The following is a 6,740-nucleotide window of genomic DNA, read 5'->3' as shown; positions in this document are numbered from 1 at the left end:
TACCCAAGAGACACAGCAATCAAAGCAGAGGGACTGCACTCCCAGCTTTTCTTACCTGCAGGCACACACAGCACAGCACGCTGGACATAAAAGCCACAGGGTTAGTCCTGCCAGAGGCGGCCGGCACACCCACGGCGACCGAAGGGAAACAGGGAGCCTGGGAACACGGAGTAAAAGACACCTTAATTAGGACTACACTGAGCACTAGCCAGGTCATTCCCACAGACAGCTTCACCGTCCAGTCACACAAAAAGCACTGACCTACCAGGGCCTCAGTTAGGATGGCTCCTGACGCCGACACCTCCGTTTGCCCCGGGGGATCAAGAAGAACATCCCTGGGAAGAAGTCACCCCCAACAGCAAAAAGGCAAAATTAGTGAAGCACGGGGTCCTCTTCTGACTAGATTGCCACTAGCATTCCATAGCAAATGCCACGACTATTCTGTTACAGACGAGAAAACCCTGTTCTCCCAAACAAACAGCAAGGAGATTTATGGGCACGCCTGGAAATTTCCTGTGAGGAACTTTTTGTAACTAAGTAGCAGGTGCTGTCTTGAGTTGAAGGCATCAATTTGACAGACACTTAGTACAGCAGACTCTTCAGCAGAGCAATTAATTGCTGCCTATTTGAACAGCAGGGGAGAGAAAATGACAGTCGAAGGGAAGACGAGAAAAGCAGAACTGGAATCAGCAGCCTTTTCTTCCATCTCTCCCGAGAAAGCCTAGTTTGTCTGTTCTAATAATTCTATGCCCTTTTCTACAGGAAACTTAGACCAAGGCTGAAAAAACAACTAGAAAACACGGAGAGAAGCTTTTTAGAATTCCACGTGATTTTCCCAAACCGATCCCAGAAAAGCAGAACTCGGTAGAATGTACTCACCTCGAGGCCTTTGGTCTTTTTTTCCATAAGCTTCGTCACCTGATTGAAAAAGCAGAGTAGACTCGGTATTTAGGCTCACAACAGGAAAACTTCCCCTTTGTTTCCTAAAAGAAACTACATTAATCTGCACAGCTGCAGGCGCGTCTCCAGCTGTTAAAGCCTTTCAGCTTTCCAGAGGGTGAGAATGCCCTGCTAGGGAAGGCTGAAAAATGCTCGGAGCCTGCACAGGTCAAAGAGCCCCTTGATTTTGTCCGTGTTCCAGTCCCTGGCTAAAGAAAGGGCAGAAGAAGCGCAGCTGTTGCTTGCCTTTTCCCTCAGAGGTTTTGCCAGGCGCCGGGCCAGCCCGGGCACTGCGGGGGAAGGCCGGCAGCGCCCAAACCCCGCCGCTTTCCCGGGGGCGTCGCTTGCGAGAGCGCCCCCGAGCGCCGGGCCCTGCCTCACAGTCGCCGCCTGGCGGACACGGCCGGGAGCGGCACTGCAGCCGCGCGCGGCGCTGCAGCCGCCCCCCCCCACCCCTTGGCGAGACCCGCGGCGCCTTTCGCGCGTACGGGCCTTTGTTCCCTAAAACCTGCCCTTGCCTAGGAAAAGCTGAGCAGTTCACAGAGTTGCTGTTTCCAGCCCAGCTTCCCAAAGGATTTCTCTCTCCCGGCAGCACACACAGGGGCCCCGAGGCAGCGCAGACCCTCCCCGCGGGGGAGGGGGGGGCGCAATGCCAGGGCACATCCGAACCCGGCCCTGCGGCGGCACGCAGGTGCAAGTTTCTCCGCAGAGGCGAGAAACTTGCCTGTCGCTTCCCCTGCCTGCAGTCGCCGATGGCCGCGGGAGAGGCAGAAGAGCGGCCGCGCCCCCCCGCCGCGCCCCCGCACCGCGCCCAGGTTACCCCGGGGACGATCTCCGTCGGATCTGCCGCCGTGGGTCGCTTCCAGGGGGGGAAGGCGGCGGCGCAACCCCGACAGCATCTCCAGGCCACGGCGGGACCGAGCGGGGCGGGGGCGGGAGCGGGAGCGGGAGCGGGGCGGGGGGCGGTGCCGAGACGGGGGCTGCGCGCGCCGGTGCCTGCCGCCGCCCACGAACCTGCCGCCTGCGCCCGGCGCCGCGGAGCGCCCCGCCCTGTCCCCACAGCGGGAAGCGGCGCGGGGAGACGGCGCTGCGGGCGCGGGGCGGGGGTCCGGGTGGCGGCGGAGGTCAGGCAACAGGATAAACGCCTCTCTGAAGCGAGGGGGGGGGGGGGGGGGGGGGGGGGGGGGGGGGGGCGCTCTCGCCGCCATCTTTAGTGTGGTCGTTCCGGTCCTGGCGGCGCCATCTTTACTGTGGGCTGGCGGACTTCCGGGCCGGGGCCGCCATCTTTAGTGTGGTCGTTCCGGTCCTGGCGGCGCCATCTTTACTGTGGGCTTGGCGGACTTCCGCGCCGGGGCCTTGGAGGACTTCCGGTCGCTCTCTACTTCCGGTGACCGAGTTTACCCAAATTAGCGTCCCTCCTCGCTAATTTCTGCGCTTTCACCCCAAAAAATCTTCATGTTATTCCCCCCACACGCACCCCGGGAGAGACGGGAGACCGCCAGTCCCGCCCTGCCGCCGGAACCGGCCCTTAACTCGACCAGGGAGCGCTGCACCGGCACCAGAGCCACCGCGCATGCGTCGCCGTTCCCTCTCCTGGCTGCCCTCAGTTACCACGTGATCGCCGGCGTCTTGCCAACGACTGCGCACGCGCCGGCGTCGCCACCTTGGCTCCCCCCTTCCACCCCGCCGCCCGACCGCCCGGCTTCGCTTTCTTACTGCGGCTCCCCCTCCACTTTTTCGGCTCCCTGGGGTTCCCTCACCCACATTTTGGGGTCCCCTTCTCACATTCGAGGGGTGATGACCCCGCAATTTACGGTTCGGGGGGGGGGGGGGAGGAGAGGAAACGGGGTGCCCAAGAAGGGGTTGTTTTTTTTTTTTTTTTCTCTTTTATTTCATTTTCATTTTATTTCCTTTTTAGTTTTTTTGCCTTTTTTTTTTTTTAATTTTCTTTTCTATTTTATATTTCCTTTTTTATTTCGGTTATTTTTTATTCCCTTTATTTTTCATTTGCTCTCCCGGTGCTCCCCAGTAACACCCAGTGCTCCCCAACAACCCTCAGTAACACCCAGTGCTCCCCAGTGCACCCCAGTAACACCCAGTGCTCCTCAACAACCCCCAGTAACACCCAGTGCTCCCCAGGAAACACCCAGTGCTCCCCAACAACCCCCAGTAACACCCAGTGCTCCCCAAAAATTGACCCCAAACCGACCCAAATCACCCCAAAAGCTGACCCAAAACTGACCCCAAAACCTGACCCCAATCATCCCAAAAGCTGACCCAAAACTGACCCCAATCACCCCAAAAGCTGACCCAAAAGTGACCCAAATCACCCCAAACAATGACCCCAAACTGACCCCAAAAACTGACTCAAATCATCCCAAAAACTGACCCAAAACTCTGCATTTATTTGGCATCATTTCCTCTCAAAAACAACACCTCCGATTTAGTTGATTGCTAAAGCCATCATTTTAAAATCATCTCAGGAATCAAAAGGGACTGGAAAACACACACAAATCATTCCTGCACCCACCAAATCATTAGGAATTGGAACCCGATTCCCTCATCTCTCTCCTTGTTCTTCTTGCCTGGAAAACCTGATGATCCCCACTGGCTATTTTTAGGCTGCTTTTCTTCCACAGCTCCTTTCTCCCGGCTGAAACCTCCTGGCACATTCAGGGCTTATCCGGAGGGAAGCCCCTCTGAAGTATTTCCTCTCGTGGCAATTCTGTGGGATGAAGAAGTAAAAAAAGCACGTCAAGAGCTCCTTCTACCCCCTTCCTTCACAAACACCCTCCCAGTTTGTCCTTGGCAGCTCCATCCCCCCGGCACCCGCACCCGACGCTTCGGCTCCGCTGGGAAAGGGACAGCAAGTGCACAAGCAAGTTCAGTGCTGGGCAGGGGCTCCCTGGGGAACGGCACTTCAGTGCTTTAGTCCATGGCCTTTCCTGCTGCCCTCCCTCCCGGAGGCAGAGGATGACCCGGCCCTTGTTTCTCCCACGCTCGCAGACCCAGGTCCTGCTCTTTTGGACCCACTTTTCTTAGCAGACCCGGCATCATTTCCCAGGGTCCCCAGGAAACTTCTGCACTTGACCCATTGCTAAGTGCAGAGCACAGGGCAAGGGAAGGACAAATTTCTCAGCACCCACCCCCTGGAACTTTCCTTCTCCGCAGCACGCTCCCGTTCCCGCTGTCTCTGGAGGTGCCCGCACGAGTCCTCCTTGTCCCAGCCCTGCCAAACTGACACACGCACAGGAGAAATAACAGGTCTTGCTTGCACAATTCCCGACCCGAACCCTTGCCTGTCCTGCCCAGAGCTGAGGGAAATCTGAAGGAATATTAATAAACCACCTTTGTTAAGAGCAGTCATCAGCCCAGTCCTTCAGGCTTTGCAGGAATTTGTAGGGAACAGACCCAAATTCCAGTCCTACCTCTAAATTTCTAACAGCTTTCCTTAGAGAGATTCTGGACAGTAACACATACAACGGAAAGAAAAGACTGCACAAGGAGTAACAGAAGGTTTGCCACGAAGAACAGAGGTTCCTGTTCTCCCTCATCAGGCTGGGACTGTAGGACCCAGTCTTTGCCACTAAGAGACCAGAGCGTTGACATTAAGACTTAAACCTCTCCCCCATGGGTGTTTCTCAGAGTAGCACTGAGCTACTCCCATGTGCCTGCAGTGCTTTGGGGAGGGACAAGACAACCTCCCACTTCTGCTTGGAAGAGAATGAAAAGTCATTTCCCTTCTCTGTCTCTGACCCAGCACCAAAGCAGACCTGTAGGACAACACCGGACTACGCACGGAAGGTCTGATTCAACTGGGAAAGAAAAAAACCCTAAACAAACAAACAAAACCACCCTGAATTTCAAGGTAAAAATATGCTGCTTCCTGAACAGGAGCACACAAACCGCATTGAAGCCAAAGAGAAAATGACAAACCAGAAAAAAAAAAAAAAGAGCCAAAAGAAATGCTCTGCCTGCCTTGGTACGCTCTCTGCTTGATCATTCCAAAGGAGATTCTCCACAGATCAGGAGCAAGTACCAATCATTTTTCCTCTGTAACAGTTAATGAACAACTTGGGTTTCTGTTGAGGGGCTGGACATGTCCAGTGAGGGTTCAGGGTCTGGTGGGTTGTTTATGGCAGATCCTGACCGGCCCAGGCCAAACCCAACCACCCCCATTGCTGCTCCATCCCACATGGAGAATATTGATACTGTATAGAAATACTCCCCTTCCCTGCTACTTCATCCTTCTTTACACATCCGTGGAGCAGGTTTTCTCCACCCTTTGTTCCCAGCAACAGCTCTCCAGCCCGAATCCCAGCTCCCACAGACACAAACTAAACACACCTAAGGCAATGGTTCCATCAGCACCTGGAATTCCAAGCTCCTAGTTCCCTGGAATGCTCATCCCAACACTCACAGCAATCTCACCTCAGCCCACAGGCTCTCTGTCCTCAGAGGCAAACACAGCCTGCTCTGGCACTGCGTTTCCTCTCATTCCTGGTCTCCTGCAAACCCCCAGGGAAATCCAATCCCTCAGACCCTGCACCCCTGGACACGAGGGGAACTAGAGTTTGACCCAGATCCCAGCGCCCTGGACAAGTGTGTTCCCAGGAGCACAGGCCCGTGGCTCCATCCAGCCCATCCATCCCTCCTTTTCCCCCAGGGAGTCCCAAACCCTCCCCCAGCTCCCCTGCATCTGTCCCCCGGCCCAGCCCAGCTCCAGGTTCTCCCCCAGCGCTGTGTCAGCCCCAGCCCTGGCAGAGCTGCAAAGCTCGGCCCCCCGGGCTCCTGAACCCCCAAGCCAAGGCTCGGGCTCACCAATGGGGACCCACCTGCCCCACTCAGCACAGCCCAACCCCACAGCTCAGGGACCCCACGCTCACCCAGCCCTTCGCCCCTTCCTCTCCACCCTTCCCAGCATGGCAAGGACCAGCCTGCAGTGGGAAACAGAGCCCAGAGAGCAAATGCCAACAGCCAGGAGGAGAGAAACGTCTCCCTCCGACTTACCCCACCCCACGGGCAGCACCAGGTGCACCCAGCACTGGTCGGTGGGGCTGGAGCCTTTTGCTTTGGCTGCTCACACCCCAACACATATGGCATTGCTGGACCCAAGTCAATGATTTTCCCTGTCCTGAAAGAGAGGAGAACAAGAAAATTAAGTGCACTGGGGAAGTCAAAGGCTCTTGGCTTTCACCCTTCTTTTCTGATTACTCACTACAGGCGTTTCTTCCCTAAAACTTGCTCTTACCCCCACCACCACCACCCCCCGCCCCGGCCGATCCCCGCCCCTGCCCTGCCCGGCGGCCCCGAGCGCTCCAGGCCCGGCCCGGCCAACGCCTCGCTCTGCGCAGGCGCCGCTTCCCAGCCCGCCCCGACCGCCGGGCGCTGCCTCGCAGTCGCCGCCTGGCGGACACGGCCGGGAATGGCACTGCAGCCGCGCCCCCCCCTTGCGAGACCCGCGGCGCCTTTCGCGAGGACGGGCCTTTCTTCCCTGAAACCTGCCCTTCTAGCCCAGCTTCCCAAAGGACTTCTCTCTCCCGGCGGTAGCAGCAGCAGCAGCGCTCCCTGGGAAGCCCTGACCGAGGCTGGGAATTGACACACAACAAGCCAAGAGCATTAACTCGGCCCCAAAACACTCCACAAGAAACCAATTTAGAGTCACCTTTGTCTCATCTCCCCATGCAGGCCCAGGCTTTGGGATTCCAAGGCAAACCCCGAGAGGCCCAGAGAGCAGCAGCCCCTCAGCCCCAGCACGGCCTCCCCCGGGCTCCCCCGGCCGGGAACCGGCCTAGCCAGCC

At 57.3% G+C, this 6,740-nt stretch overlaps 2 long non-coding RNA genes across 3 annotated transcripts; both read right to left on the bottom strand.

The window, feature by feature from the left end:
• Positions 1-8: 8 nt before the first annotated feature.
• On the bottom strand, positions 9-1,914 carry LOC135421149 (uncharacterized). Of its 2 annotated transcripts, none has more exons than XR_010433873.1 (4): positions 1,760-1,914; positions 880-918; positions 262-335; positions 9-157 (listed from the first exon to the last, which is right to left on the bottom strand). It is a non-coding gene; the product is annotated as an uncharacterized LOC135421149 (long non-coding RNA). The 2 variants fall into 2 exon arrangements; XR_010433874.1 differs by having other exon boundaries at positions 266-335.
• A 1,407-nt stretch (positions 1,915-3,321) lies between these two features.
• LOC135421150 (uncharacterized) lies at positions 3,322-6,184 on the bottom strand. The gene is made up of 3 exons (XR_010433875.1): positions 5,950-6,184; positions 4,086-4,176; positions 3,322-3,664 (listed from the first exon to the last, which is right to left on the bottom strand). It is a non-coding gene; the product is annotated as an uncharacterized LOC135421150 (long non-coding RNA).
• Between the last annotated feature and the right edge of the window lie 556 nt (positions 6,185-6,740).

This window comes from Pseudopipra pipra, chromosome 12 (genome assembly GCF_036250125.1).
Source record: "Pseudopipra pipra isolate bDixPip1 chromosome 12, bDixPip1.hap1, whole genome shotgun sequence".
NCBI classification, from domain to species: Eukaryota; Metazoa; Chordata; class Aves; order Passeriformes; family Pipridae; genus Pseudopipra; species Pseudopipra pipra.
This window is presented reverse-complemented; position numbering and strand designations above follow the sequence as displayed.